Source organism: Apostichopus japonicus, chromosome 12, assembly GCF_037975245.1.
Source record: "Apostichopus japonicus isolate 1M-3 chromosome 12, ASM3797524v1, whole genome shotgun sequence".
NCBI classification, from domain to species: Eukaryota; Metazoa; Echinodermata; class Holothuroidea; order Aspidochirotida; family Stichopodidae; genus Apostichopus; species Apostichopus japonicus.
Window position 1 is genome coordinate 3206725 of NC_092572.1, and position 22044 is coordinate 3228768.

The 22044-nt window shown below is 37.6% G+C and overlaps 1 protein-coding gene across 1 annotated transcript in view; it reads left to right on the forward strand.

Annotated features, from left to right (window-relative positions):
* Positions 1-1812: 1812 nt before the first annotated feature.
* Positions 1813-22044, forward strand: part of LOC139976788 (uncharacterized) — a 46429-nt gene continuing 26197 nt past the window's right edge. The window contains exon 1 of the mRNA XM_071985564.1: positions 1813-1972. The gene's annotated coding sequence lies outside the window, so the exon portion shown is untranslated. The remainder of the gene's footprint in view (positions 1973-22044) is intronic.

Consider the following 22044-nt stretch of genomic DNA (forward strand, 5'->3'; position numbering starts at 1 on the left):
TGTGTAACTTATAAGACGTTTTATTGTTGTGATAATATTACAAATTATACTTTTACAAAGAGGTAATGAGAAGACAGATTAATATCGTCAGTCATTCTTTAGAACCTCAAGATCATAGGAATGAATCGTACTAAAGTATCCGATCGTATGTAAATGTACAATGTATTCCACACAGACTTCATGTTGGTTATATGTGGTCTTATGGTACGATGTGAAGATTTTCTTGTCATGCTGCAAAAAGGTAAATGACTAACTTCTTTTGGAAGAAAATACAGTACGACGAAAATTTATCAATTTTGTTTGCTTACATATTTTGTCTATATAGTCTGATATTTCGGTACAGGTGGAATACAGAAGATTTGCTACAAAGAAAAGATATGGAGCACAAATATTCAGTTGTTCCAACAAGAAGGACAAAATTAACCCGGAAGTCAAGAAATCCGATAATAGAGGTATACCACGGGAAAGAGGAACCTTCCTACTTTATGTGGTGCTAACCGGACATGCCAGTAGGCTCCATAACTAAAATTAATCGATTTTGAAAAAAATAAAAAATTTAAACAGTTTTCTAATCATTACACATTGCGTATATACAGCGCGTTTAGAGATGTCCGTATCGGGGTTAAAACTTTATGGCCACTTTTGGTCAAGAAATCATTTTTGTTACCGATAGTAAAGGTATACCACATGAAAGATGAACCTTTCTACTTTAATGTGATGCTAACCGGACATACCAGTAGGCTCCATAACTAAAATTAATCGATTTTGAAAGAAAATAAAAAAAAATTGGATCATTACACATAACGTATATACAGCGCGTTTAGAGATGTCCGTATCGGGGTTAAAACTTTATGGCCACTTTTGGTCAAGAAATCATTTTGTTACCGCTAGTAGAGGTATACCACGAAAAAGAGGAACCTTTCTACTTGAATGTGGTGCTAACCGGACATGCCAGTAGACTCCATAACTAAAATTAATCGATTTTGAAAAAAAAAAAAAAAAAAAAAAAAAAAAAAAACGTAACGTATATACAGCGCGTTTAGAGATGTCCGTATCGGGGTTAAAACTTTATGGCCACTTTTGGTCAAGAAATCATTTTTGTTACCGTATAAGAGGAATAACTTAAAGTCATCATTGTACCTCTCTTGACGGTTGCATATTCTCATAAATTAATTGTTTAGACATTTGAAAAAAGAGAAAAAAATGGTATAAAAATTGCCGCAATTTACGCCTTTCTCCACAAGATTTGGTAGGATCACAAGTTTCAGTTTAATATGGATGCAGAAATCGTCCACCATTAAATTCCAAAATATATCACAAGAAAGAGCAACATCTCATCTCTCATATGGTGCAATTATTGGCATTTTACAGTATTAATTAGCGTTAATTATTATCGCTTTAAAACAGGTACGAAAAAGTAACAGTCTTGTTATTGTCCGCTAATTTAAGCTGCGCTTAGTGGCGGCTGGGATCCACTTTTCCGCCACAGCGTACCCAGCGCTCGTCACAGTGTACAAACATCAGTGGCCAAAGGCGTGTAACGTTGATGTATACAATATTGATTGCTATTGATTGGCTGCTGTTAGTGGATGCTCTTAGTGGCTGCTACGTTCAAACAGGTCATTATTATCCACAATATATACATGAATATGAAGTACTTTCACCAGGATGCCAGCCAATCCTCACGTTTTGTCGAGCAAAGTCATTGGTGCATGATGTAACATGATAATCCAAGGCCATCCCATGATGCATCCTGCAGAAATAATGTACAGTAGCTACAGTAGGCCTGTGTTCGTTCTTCCGCTTCTATTTTCTAATGTTACTTCTTGAGTAGTAATACAGTAGTAATTTGGTAGCCTAATCATATTACGTACATGTATGTATGTATTTTAGATCCTCCTGCAAGTAATGTTACGGACTCGACAATTAAGCCATAGGCCTACTTGTTTTATTAGATAAAACAAAATCAAAGGTTAGTATCGGTAAGTCCCATTTATCACCCGTGGGCATTGCATGTTTTCTCTATGTTGGATTCGGAACGATTCTTCGCTAGGCCCTAAATCTTCATTAAACAAACATAGGCTAGGTTACCTATTTGTTTTGTATGGGCGAGGCTATACCATTACAACATTCTCCCGCTCACTTCATGTGAATGTGCATTAGGCATCTTCTGTACAAAATTTGCACTAGCCGCCATGATGGAAAATGAGAAATATGGAGAAAACGACGTAATACATGGCCGAATAATACCGAACATTCAGGAAGTGAATTAAGCGTGATATCTAATAATAGATTGAACCTGCCACATGCTTTTGTCGACATTTCGGACTTAGCAGTTTTTCATTTATTTTCAGGGTGTATTATGTGGAGAGACTTTTTACTTTCAAATCAATTAATTATCTTTTGAATGACTCTGTAGATGGTTTTGTGCAATAATGTTTAACTTCTGTCCCAGGACTTCTACATCTGCAACAAGTACCGTGTGATAATGTGATGATAATGTGTGATATTCACTCAGATATTTGATATTAGGGGGTGCACTATTGCAATGATGAAAACTTGATTTGATGGGGGGGGGGGGGATCATATAAGACTTAAGGGAGTTACTTCAAGCTAGGGACTATGGGTGTGACTTTTCTTATTGCCTCAGGTAAAATAAAGGCAGTTTTTGGCACATTCTGTTTGTTAATCCAAGCTTATTGCCTCAGGTTCATTTGCTCAGCATGCAGTTTCCCATTTTCTAGGCCCTAAACTAAATAACTGAATTGCGTTTACTGTATATTTTATATTTGCTTAAGAAAAGATTGCTCACTGTCAATAAACACATAATAAACATTATACAATTTAATACATGTATACATGAGGCACGTGTCCTAGTATAACACCAAATATTAACATCCATCGGTTCGACCTTTAGTTAACTTCGGTAAATTCCGTAAATATTGTTATTCCGATCACCGTCGGCCATCTTCGGGTATTTTCGTAAAAACTAAGTCATTTTCATCATGGCGACTAGTGGGAGCTATAGCTCCCCTGTGCAAAAATTATTCTTTACGGGTATGCCATGCTGCTCGAGTGAAATCAGAGTGCAGTAACTTGCAAGTGTGTGTGTAGCCAGCTTTACGGAATGTTTTATCAAGCTTCCGTGTCCTTTATTCTGTATGTAAAGTTGGTTGGGTCTATAGTTATCTGTTTCTGTTAGGTACTCGTTAAAACCCTGCTCTGGTATCACGGTGGCCCGAGATCAAGGCAAACGAACTACATAACACCATGCCTGTTCCACGCACTATTAGGCAAATTAACCATGGACATATATGGAACTATAAGCTACAAACTATTTGTTTGTGTACAACATTGTTTCTTTATAGTTCTGCCATTTATTCTTCCCACTGACCATGAGGTTTCCTTTCCAACATATTAATTACACTGTGTTCAACCAGTTTGGAATAGAATAATAAATCAGTTTTGGAAGGAAGATTGTCAGAGAGTCATCGAGAAATGTTATTACAATTGTTAGTATTTTTTTACTGCTGTAGAGTGTATGTTATTGTTTTGATGTAATTTGTTCTTCATTTGCTTTAGGTTCATTACCTTTTGTGTTGGGTTTCAGGTATCATTATGTGGAAGAAAAGTTAATTTGAAACCACATGTGCTCATAGTTTTATGTGTTGGTGGACAGAGTTACCAGATGGTTCTTCCTTAACTTCACAGTGTTTGTGTGTATTACTTTTATACTTGTTTCATAGTTGCTATACTAACCAAGGGTGTGCCTCTGTACTGTATCTCTTGACATTAGATATTTAAGAACTATTGCCAGTAATTGCTCTCATAGCTATTCAGCGGTATTGCTGAATAGCTATTTTTAGTATGCACACCCTGGTTAACACTGACTTCTTTCTCCCACTTTCACCCCAATCTTGAATCTATATACATTGCATGCAGAAGTTAGTGACACTCATCTATATTAGAAATTTCCCATTACAATTTGTGCATTCGCACTTTTGTGAGAGTCACCCTACGAATATTGTAACTTCCTGTTCATTGACTCAGAGTGGGCAATCAGAGCTGGAGCATGAGTTTAAGTGTGAACACTATAGGAGATTTTTGTATGTAACAAATTTTCAGTTAAATTGTCAACACAGGACCAGGAACAGAGGATCCAATGTAAACACAGCGTAAGAGCTCATGAAGCAATGCAATACACTGTATCACACATCTGAAATTCTTGTTTGCTGAAAAGTGCTGTTACTACATATCATCCATACAGAAGCTTGCAGTACATGTATTTTAATAAACTTAAATTGTCAAGTAAAATAACAGGGTGTGGAGAACAGTGAAAGAAAAATGGTTTGGTGCTCATAATCATCCTAATGTTAATAAAGACCCATCATTCTGACCCACTAGAGAACTTCAACACCATAGGGGTCTAACATGTATTGTTTGAAATGATGCACACAAAATTTCAAATGAGCTTACCATTATCATTTCCAGTGATGATTTGCATGTATACATGTGAAAGTGAAATATAGATTTCCAAGAATAGAAATTATGTGAAAGGGTAAGCTTTCTTTTCACTATTACTTAAGTTGTTCCATTAGCCATGTGCAAGTAAATGCTGCATTATTGTGTACATCTGTCAACAATGGAAACTCTGGGTGAAGCTCTGTCACAAATTGAAATTTTAGGGATACCAAGTAGCGCTTTTGTTTGTGACGGACGTACATTTACTATATAATTTCACACGTGTACGTCCGTCACAAAAAATTGTACGTCCGTCACAGAGGAATTTTTGAAAATATTGCAGGGAAGTGATTAAAGTTTCTGCTTGTTTACTGATATGGGTATTTAAGAGTCTTCTTCACAACATAGTAGTTTTGGGTGCATTGCTTTTTGCAAAGCAAGGAACCTATGCATTCAACTTGGCATGTGTGTGTATGTATGTGTGTGTGTATGTGACGCTTGACTTGTGTACACGATATCTCAATAAGGAAAGACGTATCATGATCAAATTTCGTGGATGGATAGCACATAGTAAGAGGAAGATCCCTATTGTTTTTGGTGCCCGCAAAGGTCACTTAGATGCCAAAAACCAATACAGTGTATATTAAAAACAGCAACAACTCCCATTGACATGGTCCGACATGGTTGATATTTTGGGTGTAGTCGTGAATGGGGTAAGGGATCGTTTCCAAACATAACAGTCATGTGATCAAAGGTCAACAAAGTCAATTAGGGGTCAAAAACTAGTATTTTTGCAATAACTTGAGAACAAAATGTCCGTCAGTGTTGGGAGTTATGCTATTGTAATCCAATAGTCGACCCGCATCTTGGTGACCTTTGACCTCAGTTTGACCTCCAGTGACCTTTATCAGTTTTTTTGGTTATTTGAATTTTTGTGGCCATAATCGGATCTAAAAGGTACCATCCGTTCCAAATTGTCTTTGGTTGACCCCTGTGCGACCTTCATGTGCGAAGGTATCAGATGTCAAGTTTTTTTGTTTTTGGTTCCTTGCTTTAGCAAAAGGAACCTATGCAGTCAGGTTGGCGTGTGTGTGTGTGTGTGTGTGTGTGTCTGTGACACTTGCTTGGGTATGCTCTATCTCAATAAGGGAATGTTGGATTGAGACCAAACTTGGACTATAGATCCGCCATATGGAGAAGGTGTGCCCTATTGTTTTTGGTGCCCACAAAGGTCAGTTATGGTCCAAAAACCGAAAATATTAAAACTGCAATAACTCCCAGTGCCAAAGTGCGACAAGATTGATAATTTGGGACAAGTTGTGAACTGGTTAGGGGAGCATTTTCAAACTTAACGGTCATGTAATCCGAGGTCACCAAAGGTCAATTAATGATAAAAAACTAGTATTTTTGCAATAACTTGAGAACGAAATGTCTGTTAGGGTTGGGAGTTGCCTCATTGTAATCCAATTGTCGACCCGCATCTGGGTGACCTTTGACCTCAATTTGACCTCTGGTGACCTTTTCATGTTTTTGGGATTTTTACAGTTTCGATGCTATTTTCAGATGTCAAAGGTACCTTCTGATCATAAATGTCAATAGGTTGACCCCGTGTGACCTTTATGTGCGAAGTTATATGGGGTCAAAGTTTTTCGGTCGGAGTTAGGATGGTTGTACAGACTTGTCGTTTTGTTTTTTGGAATCAGAAGATTAAACTACATCTGAAACCAAGGTCAAAAGGTCAAAGGTCACATTAGAAAAAATGTGCTTATTTTGGGAGGAAACAAGCAAAAAAGAAAATGTTTGGTTTTGATGCTAGATTTGGATATCAAAGGTACCTTCCGATCAAAAATGTCAATTGGTTGACACCCGTGTGACCTTCGTGTGCGAAGTTATACGAGGTCAAAGTTAATTTTCATTTAATGCAACAACTCCCAGTTCCAAGGTGTGACATGGTTGATATTTTTGGACAAGTTGCAAATGGTATAGGGGAATATTTTCAAACTTGACAGTCATGTGATCCGAGGTCACCAAAGGTCAATTAATGTCAAAAAACTAGTACTTTGGGGGTAGAAAATGGGCAAAGAAAAAAATGTTTGAATTTTTATAGTTTGATGCTCTAATTTAGGTCTCATCAATCAAAAATGTCAATAAGTTGACCCAAGGTGACCTTTGTATGTTAATTTATATGAGGTCAAAGTTAATTTTCAGACATTTAGTGTACTAACTCCCAGTGCCAAGGTGTTACACAGTTGATATTTTGAGACAAGTTGCAAATGGTATAGGGGAATATTTTCAAACTTAACGGTCCTGTGATCCGAGGTCACCAAAGGTCAATTAATGATAAAAAACTAGTATTTTTGCGATAACTTGAGAACAAATTGTCCGTTAGGGTTGGGAGCTGCTTCAATGTAATCCAATTGTCGACCCGCATCTGGGTGACCCTTGACCTCAATTTGACCTCTGGTGACCTTTTAGTGTTTTGTGGATTTTTACAGTTTCGATGCTATTTTCAGATGTTAAAGGTAACTTCTGATCATAAATGTCAATTGGTTGACCCCCGTGTGACCTTCGTGTGCGAAGTTATATGAGGTCAAAGTTAATTTTCAGACATTTAATGCAATAACTCCCAGTTCCAAGGTGTGACAGGGTTGATATTTTTGGAGTAGTTGCAAATGGTATAGGGGAATATTTTCAAACTTAACGGTTATGTGATACAAGGTCACCAAAGGTCAATTAATGATAAAAAACTAGTATTTTTGCGATAACTTGAGAACATATTGTCCGTTAGAGTTGGGAGTTGCTTCAACGAAATCCAATTGTCGACCCGCATCTGGGTGACCCTTGACCTCAATTTGACCCCTGGTGACCTTTTCGTGTTTTTTGGTTTTTTTACAGTTTGGATGCTATTTTCAGATGTTAAAGGTAACTTCTGATCATAAATGTCAATAGGTTGACCCCTGTGTGACCTTCGTGTGCGAAGTTATATGAGGTCAAAGTTAATTTTCAGACATTTAATGCAATAACTCCCAGTTCCAAGGTGTGAAAAGGTTGATATTTTTGGAGTAGTTGCAAATGGTATAGGGGAATATTTTCAAACTTAACGGTCATGTGATACAAGGTCACCAAAGGTCAATTAATGATAAAAACCTAGTATTTTTGCGACAACTTAAGAACAAATTGTCCGTTAGGGTTGGGAGTTGCTTCAATGTAATCCAATTGTCGACCCGCATCTGGGTGACCCTTGACCTCAATTTGACCTCTGGTGACCTTTTCGTGTTTTGTGGATTTTTACAGTTTCGATGCTATTTTCAGATGTTAAAGGTAACTTCTGATCATAAATGTCAATGGGTTGACCCCCATTTGACCTTCGTGTGCGAAGTTATTTGAGGTCAAAGTTAATTTTCAGACATTTAATGCAATAACTCCCAGTGCCAAGGTGTGACAAGGTTGATTTTTTTGGACAAGTTGCAAATCGTATAGGGGAATATTTTCATACTTAACGGTCATGTGATCCAAGGTCACCAAAGGTCAGCTAATGTTAAAAAAGTAGTATTATGGGGGGAGAAAATGGGCAAAGAAAAAATGTTTGAATTTTTACAGTCATGCTCTATTTAGGTCTCACCGATCAAAAATGTCAATTGGTTGACCTCCGGGTGACCTTTGTGTGTGAAGTTACATACAAGTTCAAAGTTAAATTTTTTGACATTTAATGCAATTAAATCTCAATGCCAAGGTGTGACATGGTTGATATTTTGGGACAAGTTGTGAATGGGGTGGTGGAACATTTTGAAACTTAAAGGTCATGTCATCTGAGGTCACCATTGTTATCATATCTGTTGACATGCTTGTAGGTCTCTTATATTTCTTACATTTTCGACGCCATATTTAGATCTCAAAAGTGCCTTTTGATAAAAAATCCGATCACATTTTGTGATCACAAAAGTGTTGGCTATAGTGTTGGTTACTTTATGGGAACATGTAGGACCACAATTACTTGGACTATTTCAGCCCAATCTTGCTTGATAATATTATGTGTATTGTTATATACCCCAAGCAAGGAACCACAGTGCCCTTGGGCTCTTGTTAATAAGTACAGTTTAGGATGGTCGTACAGACTTGCATGTTGCTTTTGGGAATCAGCGTGTCAAACTACATCTGGCCGTGAGGTCAAAAGGTCAAATTTTGAAAAATAGGCTCATTTTAGGTGATACAGGGCTAAACAAAAAAGTTTGTCAATAATTTGATATGATAAAGCTCTTTGTGCTCTATAGAGTAAAAACCAACTCCCGCTTCAATCGGACACCCGGTTGTCAAGTTATGAGGGGCCAAAGGTTGGTTTTGATACCCTATTAGCAATAACGTTGTGTGTGTACTTGGAGCAAATAACAATTTTAGGAGAGGTTTCACATCATCGAGGGGAACATTTTTTATAAAAACCATCAGGTCATCCAAGGTCATTCAAGGTTGCTTATGTGCAAAAAACTGCCAACTTATGCTAATTTTTGCAACAAATTCTACTTACGAAGTCTGTCATGGTTAATTTATTGGGACACGTTGTGAATTAAGTAGGGGCACATTTTCCAAAATAACTGTCATGTGATCCAAGGTCACCAAAGTTCAATTATGGGTCAAAATGTGTTTTTTTGGCAATAACTTCAAGTGAAACTACCATTGACAGGGCTGACATGGTTGATATTTGTGGACTAGTTGTGAATGGGGTAAGGGATCGTTACCAAACATAACAGTCATGTGATCCAAGGTCAACTAAGGTCGATTAGTGGTCAAAAACTATGATTTTGCAACAACTTAAGAACCAAATGTCCATCACGGTTGGGAGTTACGCTATTGCAATCCAACAGTCCACCTGCATTTGGGTGTCCTTTGACCTCCATTGACCTCTATAGATTCTCTCAAGTCGATTCTTTGAAATTTCCCCCTTCTCAAAATTCATGTATGGCCCAATTATGGCAATTTGTATCTGGCCCATATCTGTGCCATATATGGAATTTATATCTGGCCATACCAAGAATTGGGCAGATATAAAACTTGATATAAGATAAAGGCCACATCTGCCTCAGATAAAACTTTATATGGGTCACTTTTTATCTGGACCATGCAGATATGGTCCATATATGGCAAATCCATATCTGGACCATATATGGCAAATCCATATCTGGCCCGTACATGGCAAATCCATATCTGGCCCATATATGGCAATTCCATATCTGGCCCATATATATGGCAGATCCATATATGGCGAATATATCAGGCCCATATATGGCAGATCCATATCTGAGAAATCCATATTTGGCTCATATATGGCAAATCCATATCCGGCCCATATATGGCACATCCACATCTGGCCCATTAATTAGAAATACTATATCTGGCCTATATATGGCAAATCCATATCTGGCCCATTACTTAAAAATCCATATCTGGCTCATATATGCCACATCCATATATATGCCCATGGCAAATCCATTACTGTCCCATATTATGATAAATCCAGATTGAACTTGTTAAAAAAAATGGCATCATCTGTGCCAGAACTTCATCTGGCGATGTAAAGAAATATAATTTGAAACCAAATAAAGGCAATATATGGCGCAGATAAAGCAACTCTTTATTTAATGCTTAATTATCTGGCCATTAATTACATTTCCTGTTTGATCCATCCGTAGGTATTTTGTTTTATCTTGTTTCGCCTTACCCACAGTATGTCCAAGCCTTTAGAAATAAAAAACTAATATTGAAAAAGGGTCTTCTGTTCAAACGATTATTGAGGCAATATGACCATCAGAAAAAAAATACATGGTTAAAGTGGCCATGACACGAAAATTTCAAAGTCCTATTTTTTTGGGATCCATCAAAGAATGTTCTCTAGAACATGTATCAACCAATCTGCCAGTTTAAAACTTGATTTTTCAAGTCGAAAATTGAGAATGAATTTACCCTTTTCGGCGTTTGAAACTTTGTTTACTCGAAAATTTTCCAATTCGCATGACGTCATGTGACGTCACGTTTTGAACACATTTGTTGTCGCTGCTTTACGATCCTCCGAACATACCATTCACGTACACAGTAGACAAGTACACATACCACTAGTAGTTACTAAACAAAACACCGATCACAAGTGCGATATCAAATCAAAATTTCCTGTGAAATGGCGGATTCAGAACCAATTGCGGCAACCGAAGTTCAAAGTGATAATGGTTCTTCACTAGGCAGTGAAATTGGGCTATAATTAGAGTGCCCTTTCTCATATTCGAAGCAGAGAGTGAAGGCGATGATCATTCCAATATTGAACCGAACGTTGAGGGTGGAGCGGAGGTGTTAGAACCGTATCAGTTCGAGCCTGTTAAACGAGCCGAAATTGAAGCTCCACAACATATCGAAGAAGACATCCGTTCGAAACCATTGCAAGGAACATACAACGTGGTAAGAATTTATTAACGAAGCATTTAAAAACAAAATCCAGTCCATTTTGTGCATGTGTTGTTGGAATTCGCGGAACATCCTAAACCGTATTGTGCGTTGTGTTACGGTAACTTACAACCCATATGTAGAGTGTGTAGTACTAGTAGGGTTGGTTGCATACTGAACGTTTGGCTCGGGGATGTAAGTTGCATTATGCAGCCATGCTAGGTAGGCATATGTGTTATTTCATACTCATTATTACTTGGCTAGTACTTTGGCCTGGAGTTTTGCAAATCAATTTTCTGAAACAAAAGAATGTTTCATGATACACGGAAGGTGTAAAATCACAACAAATGTAATCATAACTGTACATTGTATGCCTGCTTGTTATTGTGGACATCATGGCCAACATTAATACATTTTGAACTTTCATAAATTTTTTCCCAGGCAGTACAGATACATAGCCTACGGTCAACAGGTTCAATGATACTTGGGGTTCCTAGCAAGACACGTCAGGGTTGTGCTACCATCATGTGCAGTCCAAAGGATCAGAAGTGATTTTCCAGCCAATGGTCATTACACTGGATTCAAGTTGCCAGGAGAAAACTCATTGTATAGGAAGCCTTGGTTGAGAAATTCCTCCAGAAACACCTTTTCTAAACTACGATTGTGTTGGATTATCAATCCGTCAGGGTTCCCTCAGTGTTGATATATTGAAATTCAAGACTTTTAATTCAGGATGAAAAGGTTATTTTCCAGACCCAACATCAACAATGAAAGAAAAGGCATGTTTTGAAGCATTTGGACACAAGTATTGGCGTGACCGTGATGTCATATAATATGTGCATAAGGGAACGGACATTGACCTTTTTAGGGGCATTTACCTCCCAGACGTTTGATTCGTACCTTTAATCTGGAAGCCAAAATATCCATATCACCAATGATATTTGACAGAAAAGTCATAATAAAGACCAATGGAGGCAGCAGAACTCTTGAATGTTTAGACTTTGTTTCTTCAGCAGCAGTTGGTTTGTTTTGTAGTCTTTCTTCAAAAACTCAGCAGTACACCCTGTTAATGGTCTTGGATTGTTTTAATGCGTGTGATGCTGTGTTTCACATTGCCCATCAGTGTTGTACGTGTCGTCGTGCTTGTGTAACATTTTTGCATGTGAGTTACTTCGTGCAGTGTTTCTTGGTTTAAATAACCCTTTATTGTATTTGCTTCTGGATTATTCTAATTAATTTGTCACAACAACGATTGATAGCGATGGACATGCAACTGCTTTGTAGGCTTAAAGCCAAAAAATTCATGTAAGTTGTTTTCTTTTAACCTCCTTTGATGTCACAAATTACAATAGTGTAATTTAAGAATGATAATGTTTATGGAAAGTACAGTTTTACTTTTATGTCATATAATACAATGATTGTTGTTAATGTTAGTTCAGATTGTCCAGAATGACTGTCTAGAACTGATATTGAATAAATTTTGTTCAATGATTTAACACTTGAACTATGTTGTGTGAATTTTTGGCTCTGTGACTTTAAAATAAATCGCTTTGAGATTTAATTAAACACCCTTTGGAATAAAATCTTTTTACCTACCTAGTATTTTGACCCATCCCCATTACCCCCACTCCCTCCACAACATAAAAAATGGTTTTCCTGGAATAGGAATAAGAAATTATTGCTATAACTAACTGATCCAGCATATTCCAGAAATAAATTGGGGCACTAAGATTTGTTCACAAGAAGATGTAACCCATCGCTTCTGAAGCTAACCTCGTAGCTTATTAGTATACAATAGAGCAATGAAGGGGGTGTTAATTTAGATGATACAGTAAAATCTCTTCGTCTATTGCGACTTCAGTGTAGTAACGCTAATACTATAGTACTACTAGTGCTCAGCGCGCTACCTCCTAAGGATCGCCACTTGCCCCATTGGAGGTTTCCTGTTCCCCGATCTGGTCTTCAGAGTAGTTTTTTGTGGATTACTTGACAGAAGAATGACTCTTTTATGTCGAACCGTTAAAGTCCATTTGTTTTATTTCATAACAAAAAGGAGGGATCGTAGTATGCTTCCGTGAAGTGTTCGCTTCATTCGGAGCTGCATACTGGCTAGGCCCAGTGAAATCGGCGCTGGTGTTGTGCACTAACTTGGTCATAATCGCCGTGTTTTTTTCGTCCTTCAGCCATGGATGAAGGCTAATTGCATGGGTAATGATATTTATGCAGCCCCCAACAACACAACGGACCGGCATTTCTCTCGGATAGTTTACAACAGTTGTAAAAAAAACTTGAAATTACTAACGATATAGCATAATACAGTGGTTGTTCTATCAGTGTAAATGTGCGTGTACTGTATATGGAACGGTATGATCGTCGCGCATCCGATACATGCCTGGGCTTTGCACGTGTGTTCCTAACATGACGTCATCATTGTCTTGTTGTGAAATCGCATTCTCAGATATCTATTTTCGAATGCGAATATTAAAACGTTAATTACTAATTAGTCCTTGAGGTTTTCAAGGTGTTGAGGATAGTTTTGAACATAGATTTTCTCATAGATTCAGAGGAAGTTACTCTCGATGAGTTGGATTTTTCGTGTCATGACCTCTTTAAACTTTAAACTGAAATGGCATGGTACAGTACCACTACTACACTTAAAATTATTACTTGAAGGTATAAATACATGTATGTATACACTGTTTTTCCTATCCCACTCCCAGAGTATCAATACATATATGTTCTTTGTTCCAAAGAAGGTTTTCACACCATGGGGTCTGTTTTTCCTCCATGTTCACACTTAATTACCCTCTGAGTCATCCTTTTTCCATCAAAGATCCTGTGGTTGCCGAGCAACCCAGATAGATCAAGTAGCCAATTTATACCCCCTTTGACTTGTGTGTGTACTGTAAGTGCTTTACCACTGAAATATGTGCAGTACTAAATAAAGGGCATGGTAAATCTCTGTGAAAATACACTATGTAAGAGCACACAGTCTTACATGTATATCCAGTTATATCTCGCTTTATATGGCCAGATAAAACTTAATCTGCAATTCTTCATATCTGGATTGACTCTATATCCAGTTATATATGGCCATATTGTTATGGATATCTGGCTTACAAATATATCAAGATGTATCTGGCTTTATATGGCCATATCAAACTTTATGCATATCTGGCTTACAATCATATCAAGATATATCTGGCTTTATATATGGCCAGATAACATTTTATCTGCATATCTGGATTGATTCTATATCCAGTTACTGTATATCTGACTTTATATGGCCATATCAAACTTGATATGGATATCTGGCTTACAAGTATATCAAGATATATCTGGCCTTATATGGCCATATCAAACTTGATAACTGGCCATATCAATAATACTTGATAACTGGCCATATCAAACTTGATATGCATATCTGGCTTACAATCATATCAAGATATATCTGACTTTATATGGCCATATCAAACTTTATATGGATATCTGGCTTACAATTATATCAAGATATATCTGGCTTTATATGGCCATATCAAACTTTATTTGGATATCTGGCTTACAATTATGTCAAGATCTGGCTTTATATGGCCATATCAAACTTTATGTATCCAGATATATAGCCAGATATCAAACCAGATATGGAATTTCAGTAAGGGTTGTGGGCATATTCCGATCTAAATTGTCCATAAGTCGACTCCTCTGCAACCTTTGTGTGCTAAGTTATTAGATATCAAGGGTTTGTTTTAGGGTTTGTTAAAATTTTTAATAAGTACAGTTTGGATGACTCTGTGAGTTAGAAAGAGCCAACTCATATCATTCACCTGGTCCTCAACAGGTTCTCAAAAGGACCAGTGGTTGATTTGTGATATTTTTGGCAATAATAAATGTGTTTATTGGACCACATCACAATTTTAGGACAGTGCTGCTCCCTTGTAAATATTCCTTACAAGCAAGGAACCATAGTGCCCTTGGGCTCTTGTTAATTGTATCCCATTCCAATTCACAGAAATATTCAAAAGAAAAATACGATCTGAAAAAGTCACTTTCTCTGGGTACGTCCGTCACAGGGAGGGTTTTTGAGTATTTTTGTAGTTTATTTGGATCGACAAGGAATGAAACTCCATTCAAGAATAGTACTGTACAAGGTACATGTACCATAAAACCAACATGAAAAGTTATCTCCTATACGTAGCCTGTGAGATATGGATCAACAAACTGTCCGAAATGTACGTCTGACTTCACGGAATTTCCCAGACTTTAAGATCTCAGTGATGCTGGATTGCCTAACATTGCCTTACAAAACGTGCTACTTTGAATTTTTTTCTATTTGATCTTGGTCTCAGACCTTATAAAGGTCCCAAAGCTGACCTGCATATTCAAGAGTAGAACGACTCATATAGCCTGTTCCAACGAACGCGGGCTCGCTTCACTCTTGATCGACCTATCGAGGCTAGGGCAACTTGATCCACCCTTTTACTCCGTGGGAACGCAGCAAGCCCGAGCTTGATCAAGCCCCTCATGAGAGGTGGGGTTAGGACAGCCAAGCCCGGGTAAACGTTGATCAGTGTAAATAAACTATTGCCTTGGGGTGTAAAAGATACGATGGATTTTATCAGTTGTGGTTTCCACCGCTTGCTTATTTCTGTATCGACATAAACAATCGATATATACAGTGTAAAGTTTGAGTTGCTTCTTGAAGACATCCAGATAACCGGAAAGGCCATTATTATTATTATTATTATCGATATTTTCCTGTACAATATGTCGCAGAAGTAGACAGAGCGAGGTATGTGGTCGGATGATGAAGTATTTGCATTGCTTGGCATTTGGTGCGATGAAAATATGACGAAACTTGATGGGACATGCCGCAACGCTCCAGTGTACTGAGACATCTGTATGCGTATGGGAGAGAAAGGCTACGGCAGAACGGTCAGCCAAATAAAGTACAAACTGAAAAATTTAAGCTAGGCTTACTGTTACTGGCTTCTATTTTATCGATAATCAGGAACATAATATGTAGTAGCCCAGCTAACACGTAGCCTAGTTACTAACTCATCAGGCCCGTAAAATTTTACAATCGAATAGGCCTATATAAAAGAAAAAATTGTAAATCACATACCAAAGTAAAAATAAAAGGATAACTAGAATGCATGCATTCTGCATTCAGTCAAACAAGAGCCACAGTACACATGTTTGCTAACTTAAAAAGAAAAGACTTACAATTGACCGTAAATAGTAATTGCTGTGTACTGTACATCTCCCGATGCAGGAACATGTTTATAATACAGGAAACTGATGTGCTGAACTTTTTCCCGCCGTTTAGACTGGGTGCATGTCACCTTGTCAAAATCATGGTCAATGAAGCTCGTAGTAAACGTCCATATAAGGGAATATGGGTGGAGTATACATTCGCTTTCTTACAGAGTTGATGAATGACGTTTACCAGTTAAAATATGTGATTTGTTAATTGCTATCATCTTAAAACATAAAATACAAGTCAACTAGCGACCCAGATACTGACGCAGGACCAGCTGTTTAATCGTGTAGGCCCTAGAGCTCGAACTACAATCGTGGCATGGTACCAAATATCGGACTTTGAACGAAGATGGATTTAAGTTGCGCATTAACTTCGTAATGTTTAAAAAAATTGTGAAAGCATATGTATTCAAACTGAGTAGAGGGGGAAAATGTGGGTACAGTTATTACACATGGAATAGTTGTAACCACAGTAATTGTTATCAATGGAATATATTTAAGAAAAATGTTATAATTAAAACATATATAAGGAAAAATTGCTGAGATAAAATTCACGGATCAAGTTTACAGCAAAAGGATAAACAACAAAGAGTCTTCTGTTCAAACTTTAGTCGTGTTACACAAAAACACCGATACATATATAACTTGTAAGATTTTCCGCGACCATCGTTTGGGTTAGCACTAATTTCCCACCAATTTATAAAGTGTAAGAAATGAGTTATAAACGCTGCTATGGAGTCATAATTGTACCACATCATCTAACATCTGCAGGATCATATGGGGATGTAAAAAAAATACTTTTTCTTCAAATAGTTATGCGTAGGCCTACCAGGTGAGATAAATGTATCTTTAGCCAGCATGAATTGATCTAGTAACAAAGGTGGAGTGTTCTAAGACCTACTGTACAAAGCCTACAGTAGTCGATGAGGCGAATGTTCATGAAAGCACACCATAACCAATACGTTCACTTCGAATACTGCGAACTCTGTATTAGAAAGTAATAACAGGAAATGTGCCACTGTAAAGCGTTTAGTCTATACGCCATAACTTCTTTGATGCAATACTAGCAAAGTACACTGCAGTGGAACTTCTTCTTGGCAACTTGCCAAGAAATTTTTTTACATCTATGTCAAGTCCAAACATGGTATATACAGTATAAAACAGGTGCGGACATCGAGCCCAACCCAACCATTTTGTGTTAGGGGTTAAATATTTCTTTTGGGTAAAGTGTGCAAACAGATTTTTTCCAGAGTTGTTGGAACAATTGTACACACACAAAGTCGGCATATCTGCTAGATATAATTGATATGATTATATTTAGGTTTTCCATTTTATTTTTTTTTCACTTTGGAAACTATGAAAGATTTTTTTGTTTAACCCTCGCAAAAAGTCGTACCACTCAAAATATTGCGCTTCAGATAGAAACAATGATTTCCCTGCCCAGTGCATTGACTTTTTCAAAGGTGGTAAACGTTGGCCGTATCAGGAAAGCTCTGGTAGAAAATGGCGTGTGTGCGCTGCTTGGATGATATATGCCCCTGTGAAAAAACTCACTGCATAGCTGTCGATCGCTGGTCGTATTCTCTATTGCAATAACCTGGTTCGGACGTTTTCCAAGGTATTCCAAGCCTGCTGCTAGGCCCGGAGTTAACTCGTTGAAACGCGGGTTCAAATTGCAGGGCTAATTATCTGTGGTTACAGTTTTAGCTCCAACTATGCTTGCTTGAAGCAAGACCGCGTTCTTGGGAACGGGGTTTTAGACATATAGGCCAATTCAATTTCTGGTAGGCAAGGGCGCAAATTCAGGAAGCCAAGCTTTCTGCTGGTCCTAGAGCATATCTTATCCAAGATATGTAGAGAAAGATAAATTGTCACTAAACAGGATACCAAGATAAGGTTGCGCAGTGACGCACTCTAATATTTGATTGTATAGATGGAGTAAAAAAAAACAGATGAGATGATCGTCAAATGAGTGAATAGGCCTATACAGCAAAGCATCATCTGCAAATAAATGCAAATAAATGCAAATGCAATAAAGTTGCAATTTAATGTGATAAGTAATGTCGTTTATGGGTCATTCCATATCAAATCACCAAGTTTTGGAGTATGTTGTAGTTCGACATCTTTGAAAAATTCCCAAATTTTTTGTATGATTGGACCACCATGAAATAAGCATATTCTGAAAATTTCAGTTGCATTGCTCTACAATTGGCCGATTTATCACAGTTTGATATTCCGCAATTTGTCGCCACCATGGCATTTTGGCATATTCTTGACTTTTGAGGTCTCATTTCTCAGCAATTACATTCTACTACCTTTCTATTACAGATGCCAGATAGAGTCTATCCCATAGAACAGGAAAATAAAAAATTAGGCTACAAAAATATTGACTTGTGGAGAACGGTGAACATAAAAGTCAAAATATTTGACTTTTGTACTTTTCACTAAAAATGATGCTATTTTTAGTGATGAATTGCTCCTAAACCATTGCTTCAGGGTAGTTGATTCTTTCAGAGGTTATTATGTCTAGTACAAACATTACAAAATAATGATTACAATGCTGTCCTATAATATGTTTGCAAGTTGTGAAGCTCTAAAGTTGCTATATATATATACACCCAGTACAGTGTATGTACTGTACACACTGTACATACATGTATGTACAGTACTGGTTGAAATTCATTTTATAGTGCTCAGTCTTCTAATTCAACCAAGTACAGTGTGTATATTAGTATAAGGTTTAAACATAGTCTTCTGGCACTCATGGCACTCCGTACATATACACCCAGTACAGTGTACAGTATGTACTGTACACACACACACATGAACAGTGTGTTCAGTACAGTGTATGTACAGTACACATTGTTCATACATATGTATGTTCTGGTTGAAATTCATTTTATAAGTCTTCTAATTAACTGAATTCAACTAGGAGACAAGTACATTGCAAATAGTATTTTTTTTATATGAAATTAAAAACTGCACAGTTTTGAATTGAATGACCTTGAAGTACAATACCCAGGCTCAAAACACATGGAACATTAAAGCAGAGGTGCTACCCCTCCCACATCATTTCTTTGCTGTTTAATATAATTCCAGACGGGGCGGTTATTACCTTCTTTAAAAGCATCAGTCATGGTTTGTTTTATGTAATCATGATGAGCTTTCTTAATTGCTTGTTACATGTAGCTGGGTAGATTTTTTGAAGTCCTTATATTTCATCCAATTTTCAGCCCTTTCCCCCATTTCGGTAGTTCTCCTAGCCAGGTTGTAAAGTCGATGCTTATGCCTAGTCAGTTTACGTAGGAGAGGAGACATCCAAGGAAGATTGTAACGTGTTGATTTAAGTTTTGAGGGGATATGCTTATCAAGCATCTCAAGCAGTCTATGTTTCTTGAACTCGTTCTAACCAATTTTTATTAACAGAGCGCTGGTCACTCGTTGCTACTGTATGTGGGCATACTGTTTAGCAAAATGTATGGTTTTCTCTTTAATGAGAATTCAGTTTGCATGATTATAAGACTAAATTTTCCTAGGAGCTGTTAATTGGATTATACTTAGGCCTGATTTCAGAAGCAATAACTACTAACTGTGACTTCACCAAGGAGGGCCTGGTTGTCAAATGTAAATCAAGTATCTTTCTTCCCCAGTGGGAGAGAATTTGGTATTTTTCAGTTAATTATCATTAAGGTCAAGCAGTTCTTTGTGTGCACCTGGTTCAGTAGCATTCTCCTTGACTTTGGTGCTAGTCCTATCTCTATGGCCACAATTCATGTCCCCAGCAATGACAACATGTTTGTCCCCTCTAGCATTGACCTTCTTTATGACCTCACCAACCCTTTTTATTTACGGTCGCATTGGCGACCACAATTCTCGGCTGGCGATGAGAATTTCTTGAAAAATTAATGCTAGTCGCCAGCCCTATAATAATGTGGCGATCAGTTTTTGCAACTGAAAATTTCACCAATGCTTTGCACAAACTGAAATGTACTTACTGACTAAACACACGTTGCTATAAAATTAATTTTAAATGGATTTCCCATTCCAAATTTTCAAAAGTTCAGAGCAACAATAATTTCCTAAGACCGCTGTACACACATGTTGTAGTGGTCTACGTACCATACCGTTGTAACATGCATCTAATTCCCGTTGACATTGGTCACAGAACATTAGTAGGTCATCGACATTCGAACTTGCCCAAGTTCATCGCACCATGGGAACGACCGAACGACACAACAACAACACATTGAACATTTTCCCGCCATCTGGACGCCGAGTGTAAACTTTGGTGTAATATGCAAATAATTGTACTGTGCGGTTAAAATTTAACCCTTTTGCGACACAAAAATTTTGGGAAGCTGTTGTAGAAGTAACTTTTGTATCAAATGTAAAGTGCTGTAAGGTACTATAATTTTTAAAAGACGGTTTTCTTCAGGTGGTAATGAAAAGGGGGTGTTACGGTGAACTGAATCTCTTTGTATAGTATTTGGATACCTAAAATGACCATGTACATGCAGTTTCTATATTTCTTTACGTAAGCTCTACTTAGCATTTTTATCCTCTGTGGATCTTTTTTGGAATAAATACGAAATGTATTGTTTAATGCCAGTATTTAACGGTAAGCATTTCTTAAATTGTTGTACGTGTTTATACGTCTTTATACAATTCTGTGCGTGTACACATGTCCAGCTATATGTGAGCGGTACTGTAGCAATCGTTTACGTTACGGTGTTGTCCCATACATATGTGTACGTGCACGGGCCTTATGTTGCCACGACTATCAAAGCGCGGGAATTAGAACTTAATTATACTATTGTTCAACGTTAGTGTAGTCAGTACTGACAGTAGTGCTACTCGATGTTGAGCCTAGGCCTATTGTTTTTTGTACTAATATTTAGCATATCAAAGTGGCGATCACATTTTCATTCTGGGCGACCTTAATTTGGGAAAAATAAAGATCTACTCACCACAGGATTTTCCTCCTGGTGACCTCATTCACTGGGGAATTAAAAAGGGTTGGACCTCACCCAATTTCTGAAATGGTTCTAGGCCAGACCCTGGGGCCCTGTAGAATGAGCATAAAGAGGCCGCTGCCTATAGGAATGGTAACTGCAGCCCAAATAGCTTCATAGTCTGACTTAGCCCCATGGACTTGGGAGACCACATAAACATCCCTTAATGCTATAAACACCCCTCTGTCTGGCATTTAGAAAAACATCTTTCTGATAACCCAGAGGGAAAACTTCAGCAATGTGGACCTTATCTGTTATTTTGGATTCACAACCCACAATGACATCAGGCCTCACATACAGTAGTCCACTACAGTATTCAATTGGTCAGCCTTACTTCTTAAGCCATTTACGTTGACAATAAGAGTTTACCAGTTATTGCCTTTAAGAGGGACATCCGGTTTCGAGTCTATGGTAGAGGCATAGCTTTTACTACTAAATGATATTCTAGTGGACCTAGAAACAACTTGTTGCTTTTTAGTGGTAGCACTAGATTTTTGTTTGATGGGGCTGCTAGTAAGAGGTGGATCAAACGTAGGCCCAAGTGAATCTGAGCATCCAGATGGTTAGGATGCTATAACTATTAAACATTTCAACTTCAAATGACCTGAACAGGCCTGCTCCCATCATATTTGGGGCATTAAAGTGATTGCAAATCCAACTAACAGCAGAGCCTTCTAATTCTAAATGATGATAGTCTTCACTGCCAAGTTCTAGGCAGGATTTGTGGAACCAGACACTACATTCATCGCAAGCTAAGGCTTTCTCTTACCAACCGACTTTCATCTGGCAATACCCAAATGGATAAATTGTAGAGGGTCTAGGATTAGTTTGGATGTCGCCACTCAACATCAACAAGAGCAGGGCAGCTCTAGAACAAGTTCCATGT